At 37.2% G+C, this 15245-nt stretch overlaps 1 protein-coding gene across 3 annotated transcripts in view; it reads left to right on the forward strand.

Annotated features, from left to right (window-relative positions):
* Positions 1 to 15245, forward strand: part of SYCP1 (synaptonemal complex protein 1) — a 137312-nt gene that overhangs the window by 97855 nt on the left and 24212 nt on the right. The gene's annotated exons all lie outside the window — the stretch shown is intronic.

A 15245-nucleotide genomic window follows, 5' to 3' on the forward strand; every position in this document is an offset into this window, starting at 1 on the left:
GTAGAATTGCTTTTAGATATTAGTACTTGGGAAATATTTCATATTATAAAATGCTTACATATTTAGATGTGTTTTTAAATTATTCATTACATTTCAGAAAAAAATAATGCCTTATATTAGTGTAGTGTTTTGCAGTTTACAAAATGAATTGACTTACTTTAAAATGACAAATACCATTTATCTTTTACTTTCTATAGGACAGATACCATGCTGACTATCCTACTTACATCTAGTTAATTCTTACAACGGTGCTAAAAGCAATACCTATTACCTTCATTTTTATAGAGGTTAGGTTATTTATTCATGATCACATACTAAAAAAGTAGAATGGCTTAGAATTCAGTCTAGATCTTGCATGTTTCTAAAACCTGTTCTCTTAATCACTTAGCAACAGCCTAAGTAACATGCACTTTCAATTTCAAGATCCTTTCTGTTCACTTTGTTTCCTATACTTAATTCCTTTCTTCCTTTCTCCACTATGGAAAATCTGACACATTTTTCGTATTAAAATTTGATGAATTTCATTTCATCAAAGGTGAACTTACTGTATATAAGTATTCTCATAGCACTTTGTTTTTATATCAAAGTAGTTATATCAGTCTGTACTTCCATTATATTTCAAGCTCTTCAGAGGTGAGGATTCTATCTTATTTATTTTTGTTTTCCCTTTACCTGAGAACAGTTCTTCGAAAATTTTCTGTTTTTAATGAATGTTGTCAAAGGAATGACTAAATGTCTCTCTCTTCACCTATACTAGTAATATACTTAACTTTATCCTACTGTTGCAGTGGAAGAAGAGGACTCCTTCACTTTAACTACTCTTAATGTTCTTTTTTTCCAAATGTTTTCCATATGTATTGAGATACACTTAACATACAGTCCTGTACAAATTTAAGTTACGCAGCATGATTTGATCTGTATATATTGTGAAATGATTACCACAATACATTTAGTTACTATCCATCATTTCATATAGATGCAAAAAAAAGGGAAAAAAATGTTCTTTTCTTCATGATGAGAATGCTCAGCATTTACTCCCTTAACTCTCAAATATACCATATAGCAGTGTTAACTATAATCATTGTGTTATAAACTACATCCTTAGTACTTATTTATCTTTTAACTCATACAAAGGTACAAACCTTTGACCACCTTTATCTAATTTCTGAACCCCAACATCTTTGCCCCTGGTAACCACAAATCTGATCTCTTTTTCTATGAGTTCTTTCTTTAATTTTAGACAACATATAAATAAGAACATACAAATATTGCTTTCTCTGTTGGACTTAAATCATTTAGCAAAATGCTCTCCAGATCCATTCATGTTATTGCAAATGGCAGGATTTCCTTTCTTTCTTTTTTTTTTTTTTTAAAGATTTTATTTATTTATTTGACAGAGATCACAAGCAAGCAGAGAGGCAGGCAGAGAGAGAGGAAGGGAAGCAGGCTCCCTGCTGAGCAGAGAGCCCTATGTGGGGCTCGATTCCAGGACCCTGAGATCATGACCTGAGCCGAAGGCAGTGGCTTAACCCACTGAGCCACCCAGGCGTCCCAGGATTTCCTTTCTTTATGGCTAAATAATATTTCTGTGTGTGTGCGCATATCGTACTTACCTTATCCATTAATCTGTTGGTATCACTTAGGTTGTTTCTATATCTTGGATACTGGAAATAATGCTGCAGTGAACATGTGGGTGCAGATATCTCTTCAGCATGATGTTTTTGTTTGTTTTGGATATATACCCAGAAGTGGAATTACTGAATCATATGGTAGTTTCATTAATTTTTTGAAGAATTTCTTACAGTTTATAGTGGCTATACCTGTTTATAATCCCACCAACAGTGCACAGGAGGCTTTTTTTTTCTTTTTTTCTTTTTCTTTTTCCATTTCTTTTTCTTTCTTTTTTTTTTTTAAGTTTTTATATTCTAGTCAACATATAGTATAATATGGGTTTCAGGAGTAGAATTTAGTGATTCATCACTTACGTATTACACCCAGGGCTCATCACAAGTGCCCTTCTTAATACATATCATTCATTTAGCCCATCCCCAACCCACCTCCCCTCCAGCAACTGCCATTTTGTTTTCTGTAGTTAAAACTCTGTTTTATTGTCTCTCTTTTTCCCCAAATGTTAATCTGTTTTATTTCCTAAATTCCACATATGAGTGAAATAATACGGTATTTGTCTTTCTCTGAGTGACTTATTTTGCTTAACACAATACACTCTAGCTCCATTTACGTCATTGCAAATGGCAAGATTTCAATCTTTTTGATGGCTGAGTAATATTCCATTGTTTATATACACCACATCTTTATCCATTCATCAGTTGATGGACACTAGGGCTGTTTTCATAATTTGACTATTGTTGATAACATTGATATAAACATCCGGGTGCATGTGTCTCTTCAAATCTGTATTTTTGTTTCCTTTGGGCAAATATATAGTAGTGCAATTGCTGGATTATAGGATAGTTCTATTTTTAAATTTTTGAGGGACCCTCCATACTGTTTTCCTGAGTGGCTATACCAGTTTGCATTCCCATAAACAGTGTAAGAGGGTTCCCTTTTCTCTGCATCCTCACCAACATCTGAGGTTTCCTGTGTTAATTTTAGCTATCCTGACAGGTGTGAGGTGATATCTCATTGTAGTTTTGATTTGCCTTTCCTTAATGATGAGTGACATTGAGCATCTTTTCATGTGTCTGTTAAACATCTGGATGTCTTTGGAAAAATATTTATTCATGTCTTCTGCCCTTTTTTAAACTGGATTATTTGTTTTTGGGGTATTGAATTTGTTAAGTTCTTTATAGATAGTAGATACTAACCCTTTATTGGAGATGTCAATTGCAAATATCTTCTTCCATTCCACAGGCTGCTTTTTAGTTTTGTTAATTGTTTCCTTCACTGTGCAGAAGCTTTATATCTGAAATCCCAGTAGTTTAGTTTCATTTTTGTTTCTCTTGCCTCCAGCAACATGTCTAGTAAGAACTTGCTATGACTGAGGTCAAAGAGGTTGCTGCCTGTATTCTTCTCTAAGAGTCCAATAGTTTCCTGTCTCAAATTTAGGTCTTTCATTCATTTTGAATTTATTTATGTGTAGAGTGTAATAAAGTGGTCCAATTTGATTCTACTGCATGTTGCTGTCCAGCTTTCCCAACACCATTTGTTGAAGAGATTGTCCTTTTTTCCATTGGATATTCTTAACCGCTTTGTCAAAGATTAGTTGATGATATGGTTGTGGGTCCAATTCTGGGTTTTCTATTCTGTTCCATTGGTCTATGTATCTGTTTTTGTGCCAGTACCATACTGTTTTGATGACTACAGCTTTTTAATATAACTAGAAGTCTGAAATTGTGATGCATCCAGCTTTGCCTTTCTTTTTCAAGATTGCTTTGGCCATTGGGGTCTTATGGTTCCATACAAATTTTAGGATTGTTTATTCTTTTTTTTTCAGTTTTATTATTATTATTTTTTTAATTGTGTTATGTTAGTCACCATGCAATGTGTCATTAGTTTTCGATGTAGTGTTCCAAGATTCATTGTTTACATATAACAGTCAGTGCTCCATGCAATCCATGCCTTCCTTGATATCCACCACCAGGCTTACCCATCCCCATCCACCTCCCCTCTAAAACCCTCAGTTTGTTTCTCGGAGTCCACAGTTTCTCAAGGTTCATCTCCCCTTCCATTTCCTCCCCTTCACTTTTCCTTCCCATCTCCTAATGACCTCCATGTTATTCCTTATGTTCCACAAGTCAGTGAAACCATATGATAATTAACTGTCTTTGCTTGACTTCTTTCACTCAGCATAATTCTAGCTCTGTGACAAATGCTAATGGTGTTTTCTAGGGATTGCATTAAATGTATAGATTGCTCTGGATAGTGTAGGTATTTTAACAGTATTTTTTCTTCCAATTCATGAACAGAGAATCTATTTCCATTACTTTGTGTCATCTTCAGGTCCTTTCATAAGTGTTCTATATTTTTGAGAGTATAGATCTTTTACCTCTTTGGTTGGGTTTATTCTTAGGTATCTTCTTGTTTTGGTGCAGTTGTAAATGGGATCAATTCCTTGAGTTCTCATTTTGCTGCTTTATTATTGGCATGTAGAAATTCAACATATTTCTGTACATGATTTTGTATCCTCTGATTTTACTGAATTCATGTATCAATTCCAGCAATTTTTTGGTGGAGTCTTTTGGGTTTTCTACACAGAATATCATGTCCTCTGTGAATAGTGTAAGTTTGACTTCTGATTTGGATGCCTTTTATTTCATTTTGTTGTCTCATTACTGTGGCCTTCTAGTACCATTTTAAATAACAGTGGTGAGAGTAGACTTCCTTTCTTGTTCCTGACTATAGAGGAAGTGCTCTATGTTTTTCCCCATTGAGGATTATATTAGCTGTAGTTTTTTCATATATAGCCTTTATGATGTTGAGGTGTATTCCCTCTACTCCTACTTTTTTTGAGGGTTTTTTTTTTTTTTTAATCAGGAATGGATGCTGTACTTTGTCAAATGCTTTTTCCACATCTACTGAGAGGATCCTATGATTCTTACCCTTTCTTTTATTAATGTGGTGTATCATATTGATTTGCAAATATGGAACCACCCTTGCAGCCCAGAAGTAAATCCCATTTCATCATGGTGAATGATTCTCTTAATATACTGTTGGATTTGATTTGATACTATCTTGTTGAGAATTTTTGCATCCGTGTTCGTCCATATTGGAATGTAATTTTTTAGTGGAGTTTTTGTCTGGTTTTGGAATCAAGGTAATGCTGACCTCATAGAATGAGTTTGGAAGTTTTCCTTCTTTTTTAATTTTTTGAGACAGTTTGAGAAGACTAGGTATTAACTTTTCTTTAAATGTTTGGTAGAATTTCCCTAGGAAGCCATCTAGCCTTGGATGTTTCATGTTTGGGGAGATTTTTGATTACTGATTCAGTTTCTTGGCTAGTTATCAGTTTGTTCAAATTTTCTAGTTATTCCTATTTCAGGTTTGGTAGTTTATATATTTCTAGGAATTTATCCACTTTTTTCCAGATTGCCCAATCTGTTGGCATACAATTTTTCAAAATATTCTCTTATAATTGTATTTCTGTGGTGCTGGTTTTGATCTCTCCTCTTTCAATGGTGATTTTATTTATTTGGGTCCTTTCTCTTTTCTTTTTGCTAGATCTGGGTAGGGGTTTATTAATTTTATGAATTCTTTCATGCAGCCAGCACCTAGTTTCATGATCTGTTCTACTGGGTTTTTGTTGTTGTTTCTGTATCATTTATTTCAGCTCTGATCTTTATTATTTCCCTTCTTCTGCTGGTTGTGGGCTTCATTTGTTCATTTGTTGTCTTTTTTTTTTTTTTTAGCTCCTTGAGATGTAAGGTTAGGCTGTTTTGAGATTTTCTTGCTTCTTGAGGTGAGACTGTATTGCTATATACTTCTATCTTAAGATGACTCTGCTGCATCCCAAAGGATTTGGACTATTGTGTTTTCATTTTCATTTGTTTCCATGTATTTTTTTTTAATTTCTTCCTTAATTTCTTGGTTAACCCATTCCTTCTTTAATAGGTTGTTTTTCAACCTCCATGTATTTGTGGTCTTTCCAAACATTTTCTTTTTCTTTCTTTTTTTTTTTTTTTAAAGATTTTATTTATTTATTTGTCAGACAGAGATCAGAGGCAGAGAGGCAGGCAGAGAGAGGAGGAAGCAGGCTTCCTGCTGAGCAGAGACCCCCATCTGGGACTTGATCCCAGGACTCTGGGATCATGATCGGAGCCAAAGGCAGAGGCTTTAACCCACTGAGCCACCCAGGCACTCCATTCCAAACTTTTTCTTGTGGTTGACTTCAAGTTTCATAGAGCTGAAATCAGAAAATATGCATAGTATGACCTCAGTCTTTCTTTCTTGTTTAGGGCTGATTTGTGACCAGTGTGTGATCTGTTCTGGAGAATATACCATGTGCACTCAAAAAGAATGTGTATTCTGCCACTTTAGGATCAAATCCTCTCTTTAAATATCAGTTTAGTCCATCTGATTCAATATGTCATTCAAAACCATTGTTTCCTTGTTGATTTTCTGCTTAGATGATCTGTCCATTGCTATAGGTTAAAGTCCCCTACTATTATTGCATTATTATCAATGTTTATGTTTGTTATTAATTGATTTATATATTTGGGTCCTCCCAATTTGGGGACATAAATATTTACAGTTGTTAAATTTGGGGGCACATGGCTCAGAGGGTTAAGCCTCTGCCTTTGGCTCAGGTCATGATCTTGGGGTTCTAGGATCAAGCCTCACATCAGGCTCTCTGCTCAGTGGGGAGCCTGCTTCCTCCTCTCTCTCTGCTTCCCTCTCTGCCTATTTGTGATCTCTCTCTCTCTGTCAAATAAATAAATAAACTCTTTAAGAAAACCAAAATAAAAATATTTTAAAATTTATTAAATTTTTTGTTGGATTGTCCCTTTTTTATGATATAGTGGCACTCTTCATCTTTTGTTACAGTCTTTGGTTTAAAATCTACTTTGTCTGGTACAAGTATAACTATTTTGGCTTTCTTTTGACCTTTATTAACATGATAAATGGTTCTCCATCTGCTTGCTTTCCATCTAGCAGGGTGTTTAGGTCTAAAATGAGTCTCTTGTAGGCAGCATGTAGATGAACTTTTTTGTTGTTGTTTTTAAAATCCATTCTGTTTTTAAAATCCATTCTGATATCCTGTGTCTTTTGATTGGAGCCTTTAGTCCCTTTACATTCAGGGTGATTATTGATAGATATGAATTTAGTGCCATTGTATTACTTGTTAAGTCATTGTTTCTGGAGATTTTCTTTATTCCATATTTTTTAAGATTGTATTTATCTTGAGAGAGAGAGGGAGAGATTGTCCGGTGAGAGGGGCAGAGAGAGAGGGAGAGAGACCATCTCAAGCCAACTTCATGCTAAGTATGGACCATGATGCAGGGTTTGATCCCACAACCATGAGATCTAAGCCGAAATCAAAATCTTATCAGACAGTCAACTGACTGAGCCACTTAGGCATTCCTTCTCTGTTCCTTTCTAGTCTTTGTTACTTTTAGTCTTTCTTTCCCACTCAGGAGTCCCCTTTAATATTTCTTGCAGGGCTGGTTTAGGGGTCATGAACTCTATAGGTTTTGGGTGGGAAACTATGTCTCCTTCTATTCTCAATGACAGCCTTGCTAGATAGAGTACTCTTGGCTGCATATTTTTCCCATTGAGCAGATTGACTATATCATGCCATTCTCTTCTGACCTGCTAGGTTTCTGTGGACAGATCTGTAAACCTGATAGGTCTTCCCTTGTGAGTTAAGGACTTTTTTCCCCTTGCTGCTTTCCTTTTCTGTTTATTCTGTGAAGTTGACTGTTATATGTCTTGGTGATGACCAGCTTTTGTTTGAAATTAATGGGACCTCTCTGTGCTTCTTGGATTTTGATGTTTGTTTCCTTCCCCAGATTAGGGAAGTTTTCAGTTATGATTTACTGAAATGAACTTTATGCTCCATTTTCTTTCTTTTTTTTTTAAACTTTTTTTTTTTTTTTTTTTTTTACGATTTTATTTATTTGTCAGAGAGAGAGAGAGAGCGAGAGAGCGCAAACACAGGCAGAGAGAGTGGCAGGCAGAGTCAGAGGGAGAAGCAGGCTCCCTGCGGAGCAAGGAGCCCGATGTGGGACTCGATCCCAGGATGCTGGGATCATGACCTGAGCCGAAGGCAGCTGCTTAACCAACTGAGCCACCCAGGCATCCCTATGCTCCATTTTCTGTATCTTTTTCTTCTTCAGATTTGGGAAGTTCTTAGCCATCATTTCTTTAGATTACTTTTTTGCCCCCCTCTTCCATCTTAGTTCCTCTGGGGTTCTAAAGTGTGTAAATTGTTTCATTCAGTGGTATCTCATAATTTATGTAGTCTTCCCTCACCATTTTTCATTCTTTTATCTTTGTTGTCCCAATTAGATAATTTCTATGAACTTGACAATAAGTCATTTCATTTTTTAGCTTGATAAAGTCTCATTTTAATGCACTCCATTGCATTTTTTCATTATTCATTCTACTTTTCATCTCTAGAATTTGTCTAGTTCTTTTTAATAATTTTTGTCTTTGTTAAAGTTCTTTTGTTCATTTATGTTTTCTTGATTTTATTAAATTGTCTTTCTGTGTTTTTCTTTGTTTTGTTTTGTTTTTTTTTGTTGTTTTTTTTTGGCTGGAGTCATGTTTATTGGGAGACAAGTGGGTATCACAACCACTAAGTATGTCCGTTGTGGATGGGGGCGCAGGGCGTGGTTCCCAATACCACCCCCCAGGGACTCATTCCTGGATATAGAGGTTGCTGGGGGCAGTGGGGTCATCTGCTGGGCGTGTCTCCACCACCACAGGCCTCGGGGAGTCAAGCAGATGGAAGGTGAGAGTGGGGTCTCTCAGCTCCTACAACAGCTGGTCTGAGCCTGGACCCCACACCTGCACTCCATGCTTCCAAAAGGCCTGGAGGCAACCCCCGACCATAGCCACAGCTTCCACTGCCTCGGTCATGGGGATCTCTGGAGTTCGAAGCCCCCGGACTGGGGTCACCAACTTCAGAGACCCATCCATCAACACCATCACCTTGTCCTCCTCTACCTGGGTCACCTGTACCAGTTCCCTGTGCTCTGTTTGACAGGAGAAGTTCAAAAAGCCCATTCCTCTGGGTTCTGCCTTCCTCCACTAGGCACCCGCTCCATTCCCAAGCCCCAGGCTAATTCCCGCCCATCATGAGGCCGGGCTGGTCCTCACGCTCACCAGCTGTACATTACATAGATCGTCTTTCTGTGTTTTATTATAGCTCATTGAACTTCCTTAAAACAACTATTTTGAATTCTTTATCAGGCAAATCACAGATTTCCATTTCTTTGGAGTTGGTTACTGAAAATTATTGTATTTCTCTGTGGTGTCATGTTGCTTTGATTTTTCATGTCTGGCATCACTGTCTTCACATTTGAAGGATGGTAATCTCTTCCAGTTTTTAATTGGTTACCTTCAGGAGAGAAGTATCTTCTGTCAACTCTGCTAGGGATTCTGAGGTTTTCTTGGATCTTTTCTATATCTATCTATATTTATTTATGTCTATGTCTATTTCTGTATCTCTGTATGCCTGCTCTACATTCCTTGTTTGCTCTTTAAGAGGAATTCTTAAGACCGTATGCTTTCTCTTGATGCTGCAGGTGGTGCTGGCAGCCTCCTCTTTGTTCTCCCTCGGTCTTTGTTGAATGATCAGGTTTGTATACTTCATATCAGTTCTGAAGCATTGGGCCAGCTTTCTTCACATGTTCACTAACCATCTTCAAAGGCTTATGCTTGCCACCTTAAGGGCATGTGCAGGTTGGCAATGGGGTATTACGTGTGTGGGTGAGCTGTTTGAAGCATTGAGGGAGTGCCCTTGGGCTAGTTGATCTTCAGGCAAGGTATCCCCAGAAGCTCTTGGGCAGTCTTCCCATGGAGTCCATGAAGTGATGAGGATATGTGTACCTTAAATACATTCTGAGCTTTTGTTGCTGTATTCCCAACCCCTTCTCACCTCTCAGTCATGTAATTCACTCTAGTATTCTGGATGGAGTGGAAAAGAAATGGGCCTCTTTGGCAGCATCCTGCACAACTGGGGAAGCTGGGGATCTCTCTTTTGCTCTCACTTTTTTCCCAAAGGAAAAATTGCTAGCTGAGAGATCTTTCTTGGCACCGAACTTAGGAGAGGGGGTAACAAGGGTAAAGTGAAACAGTTCCTGTTATCCTCTACAGTGTGTTCAATCTATGATTTTTTTGTTCCAGTGGTGTGCTAGAACTTCCATAAAGGTATTCTTATTTGAGGATGATGGTCAAAATCTGTTTTCTTGGTAGGGAGGATGGTAGAAAACTCCTTCCATTTTGCTGACATCACTTTTCCCCTTTTCCTAATGAAAGCATTTAGTACTATAAAATTTTCTCTCAGTACTGCTTTAGCTACATCCCACATGTTTTGATATGTTTTCATTCAGTTCTATAAAATTTTAAATTTCTTTGTGACTTCTTTGACCCATAGATTATTTAGAAATATGTTTTTAAATTTTCACATATTCTAAGATTTTCCTGTAGTCTTTTTGTTACTGATTTTTAGTTTGATTCCATTATGATCAGAGAACACAATGTGTATGATTTTTGTATTAGTCTGTTTGGGTTACTATAACAAAAATACTATAGATTCAATAGGTTAAACAAATATTTGTTTCTCACACTTCTGGAGGCTGGAAATCTGAGATCAGGATGCCATCATGGTCATGTTCTGGTCGGAGTTCATTTCCTGACTTCTAGACAGCTGCCTTTTGGCTGTGACCTCACATGGCTGAGAGAGAGAGAGCTCTAGTTTCTTCCTCTCCTCACAGGGACACTAATCCCATTGTGGAGACTCCACCTCCCTGACCTCATTCAAAATCAGTTACTTCCTAAAGACCCCATCTCCAAACACCATATCATAATAGGAATTAAGGCCCCAGTGTATGAATTTTGAGGGAACAGAAACGGTCGGTCCATTCTTTTAAATTTGTTGAGATTTGCTTTATGGCCTAGCATATTATCTGTCTTGGTGGATGATCCACCAATTGTGCTTGAAACAATTTTATATTCTACTATAGATAGAATAGTATTTGTTGGAGTGTTCTATAAATGTCAGTTACAACCACTTAGTTGGTTGTATTGTTTAGATTATATATACTTTCTGCTGATTTTTCTGGTGAGAGAGTATTTCACTTATTGAAATGGAGGTGTTAATGTCCCCAACTTTGTCCATGTCCCTGCTCAGCTCTTTCATTTTCTTTTTTTTAGAGAGGGAGAGAGAGAATCTTAAGCAGGCTCCATGCCCAGTACAGAGTCCCATGCAGGGCTTAATCTCACTACCCTGAGATCATGACCTGAGGCAAAATCAAGAGTCATTTGTTTAACCTGCTGAACCACCCAGGCACTCCTCAACTCTGTCATTTAAAAAAAACGTTTCACTGACAAAATTTATACACTTTTCAATCACCCATTTGAAGTGTACAATTTAACAGTTTCTAATATAGTTGTGCAAACCATCAAGGCTGTGTAATTTAGAATACATGTGTTACCCGCTCAAAGAAGTCCCATATGCGTCAGCAGTTATCCCTTCCTTTTTTTTTCCATCACCAGATTCAACAGCTCCAGGCTACCACTAATCTATTTTTGTCTCTATTGATTCACCTATTCTGGATATTTCACTTAAATGGAATCATATAATATATGGTCTTGTGACTGGCTTCTTTCACGTGACATTATGTTTTCAAGGTCCATTCACATCCTAGCATAGATCAATACTTTATTCCTTTTTATTGCTAAATAGTATACTATTGTATGGATTGTATGGATATGCTAGGGTTTTTTGTTTTTTCTTTTCTTCTTTTTTTTAACCTTGTGTGATGTCTGTACTACACCGGGGCCCACCTGCACCCCTTTAGCCTGAGCCAGTCCTGTTGCCCAGTCGATCCCCAGTCACCTGGTAACAGGGTGAGTGCTTACCATGAATGAAGTCATGACTACAATTAGTCCCGACAATCCCACATTCTGCCTGCACACAGGGTAGGCCAGAAGGCCACGGCTGAGCAACCTTGCCCCCCCCAATACCTAGGGCCCATCCCCTAGCCCCTAACCCTTCAGTGCTTGCAGGGACGGCCTGCTCATTAACATACCCTCCAGAGGCTTCCTTTCTTACTTGTCTCACTACAACCACCCCCTCACCCTCCCGTCCTTCCCAGGGTCATTTCTTGAAAGAATATCTTGCATATTTGAATTCTGAGTCTGTAGGGCACCTGGGTGGCTCAGTAAAGTGTCTGCCTTCCATTCAGGTCATGATCCCAGGATCCTGGGATCAAGCCCTATATCGGGCTCCCTGCTCTGCTTGAAAGCCTGCTTCTCCCTCTCCCACTCCCCCTACTTATGTTTTTTCTTTCTTTCTTTCTCTCTCTCTCTCTCTCTCACTCTCTCTCTCTCTCTCCATCAAATAAATAAAATCTTTAAAAAAAAAATTCTGAGTCTGCTTCTGAGGAAACCCAATGAAGACAGAAGTTAACTGCCAAAGTTTATCCAGCACTTTCTCTGTGTGTGCCAAGCACCCTGCTCAGTATTTCCCATGTCTTGACTCCTTTAATCCCATGACAGCCAGGGCCTGTGAGAAGGGACTGTTATCCTCTCCATTTCATAGACACAGAAACTGACTCAGAGCTTAGTCTTGATCCCATGACCCATCCTTCAGCCTGAAATCGATATACTAGGTTTTATTTATCCATTGATCAGTTGATGGAAATTTGGATTGTTTCCAGTTTGACTATTGTGAATATTTGTGTACAAATTTTGTGTGGGTATATTTTGTGTGGGTATATTGCTGGATAATATAATATTTCTGTGCTTAGCATTTTAAGGTGCTACCGGACTGTTTTTCAAGCCAATTTTACCATTTTGGGTTCCTACTGTCAATGCATGAAAGTCCCAACTTCCACATCCTCAGAAACACTTTTTTGAATTATAGTCATTCTAGTCAGTGTGACATGGTATATCATTATTTTGATTTGTATTTCTTTAATGCCTAATGATTGCTGCTTATCTTTTCATGTGGTATTGCCCACTTGTATATCTTTTTTGGAGAAATGTATATCCAGATGCTTTTTGCCCATTTAAAAATTAGGTTGGTTTTTTTTATTTTTTTGAGTTCTAAGAATTCTTTATATATTCTTGATCAGTCCCTTATCTAAGATTTGCAAATGTTTTCTTTCATTCTGTGGATTGTCTTTTTATTTCTTGATGGTATTATTTGTAGCAGAGACTTTTTAATCTTGATGAAACTCAGTTTACCTAGATCCCCTCTATCTAGTTGGGAAAGTTCTTCTCAATTCCTAATTTGTTGAGTGTTTTTATTATAAAAGGGTGTTGGAATTTGCAAAATGCTTTTTCTGTGTATATTGAGGTGATTGTGTGTGGGTTTTTTTTGTATTAATACACAATATTACAATAATAGATGATTTTCAGATGTTAAACCAATCTTACATTCTTGGGAAAATCTTACTTGGTTATGATATATAATAATTATATTTTGCTAGATTCAGTTTGCTAGTATTTTTTTGAGGATTTTTTTGCATCTGTATTCATAGAGATATTGGTCTGTAGTTTTCTTGTGATCTGTTTATCCTCAGGCTTTGGGTCTTTTCACCAATTCAACGTGAAGCCTTAAACCCATATATTTATCTGAGAGGATAAGTTGGGTTATTCTTAAAATTGAAGTATAGTTGACATGCAATGTTACATTAGTTTCAGGTGTATAGCATAGAAATTCAGACAGCTGTTTGTGTTATGCTTACCCTAAGTGTAGCTACCATCTGTCATCATAAAATGCTATTATAGTATTACTGACTATATTTTCTATTCTTTACCTTTCACCCCGTGACTTATTCATTCCATAACTGGAAGCCTGTATCTCCTATTTTCCATCACCAATTTTGCCAGCCCCCCACCTATCTCCCCTCGGGTAACCATCAATTTGTTCTCTGTATTTATGGGTCTGTTTCTGCTTTGTTTGTTCATTTGTTTTTTTAGATTCCACATATAAGTGAAATCATATGGCATGTGTCTTTCTCTTTCTGAGTTATTTCATTTAGGATAATATTCTCTAGGTCTGTTCATGGTGTTGCAAATGGCAAGATCTCTTTTTCATGGCTGAGTGATATCCTATTGCATGTGTGTGTGTCTGTATATGTATATATGTGTGCTCTTACTTGCTTTTTGCCATTTTACCAATATCTCTTCAAGCTATATTTCCTTACCCAATTTTATGAGGGAAAAGATAAAACTATTATGATTTGGTATATTCTAATTACAGAGTGATAAGAGGGTACAAAGGAAAAGGACAACATTCATATGTGTGGTTTTTGTTGTTGTTTTCAGTGAATCTCTTTTTGTGTTTTCTGCTCCTTCAGGGGAATCTTTTCTTTCTTGTTTTTTTTTTTTCTTTGTTTGTTTGTTTGTTTTTTGAAACTCGTTTTTGACTTTGTTGTTAATATGTTCTATATATTGGCAAGGATAATTAGTACTTTATGGGCCTCATTGTATGCTTTCTTTGTCCAGACTAGAGAGACCAAAATGAAAAAATTTAGTCATTTTTTCTGAAACTTTCACTCTCTATCCATTTTCTAGGCCTCGTTTTTTTTTTTTTTTTTTTTTTAGTTTAGAAGATTTTAATGTCATTTTAATACACCAAATTTCTAAAATAATATTTTGGGGATGTAATCATTCCATTTTTTTAAAATATAATTTTTTATTTTTTATAAACATATATTTTTATCCCCAGGGGTACAGGTCTGTGAATCACCAGGTTTACATACTTCACAGCACTCACCAAAGCACATACCCTCCCCAATGTCCATAATCCCACCCCCTTCTCCCAAACCCCCTCCCCCCAGCAACTCTCAGTTTGTTTTGTGAGATCAAGAGTCACTTATGGTTTGTCTCCCTCCCAATCCCATCTTGTTTCATTTATTCTTCTCCTACGCACTTAAGCCCCCATGTTGCATCACCACTTCCTCATATCAGGGAGATCATATGATAGTTGTCTTTCTCTGCTTGACTTATTTCACTAAGCATGATACGCTCTAGTTCCATCCATGTTGTCGCAAATGGCAAGATTTCATTTCTTTTGAAGGCTGCATAGTATTCCATTGTGTATATATACCACATCCTCTTGATCCATTCATCTGTTGATGGACATCTAGGTTCTTTCCATAGTTTGGCTATTGTGGACATTGCTGCTATAAACATTCGGGTGCACGTGCCCCTTTGGATCACTACGTTTGTATCTTTAGGATAAATACCCAATAGTGCAATTGCTGGGTCATAGGGCAGTTCTATTTTCAACATTTTGAGGAACCTCCATGCTGTTTTCCAGAGTGGCTGCACCAGCTTGCATTCCCACCAACAGTGTAGGAGAGTTCCCCTTTCTCTGCATCCTCGCCAGCATCTGTCATTTCCTGACTTGTTTATTTTAGCCATTCTGACTGGTGTGAGGTGATATCTCATTGTGGTTTTGATTTGTATTTCCCTGATGCCGAGTGATATGGAGCACTTTTTCATGTGTCTGTTGGCCATCTGGATGTCTTCTTTGCAGAAATGTCTGTTCATGTCCTCTGCCCATTTCTTGATTGGATTATTTGTTTTTTTGGGTGTTGAGTTTGCTA

The sequence above is a fragment of the Mustela lutreola genome, chromosome 10 (genome assembly GCF_030435805.1).
Source record: "Mustela lutreola isolate mMusLut2 chromosome 10, mMusLut2.pri, whole genome shotgun sequence".
Lineage (NCBI taxonomy): Eukaryota > Metazoa > Chordata > Mammalia > Carnivora > Mustelidae > Mustela > Mustela lutreola.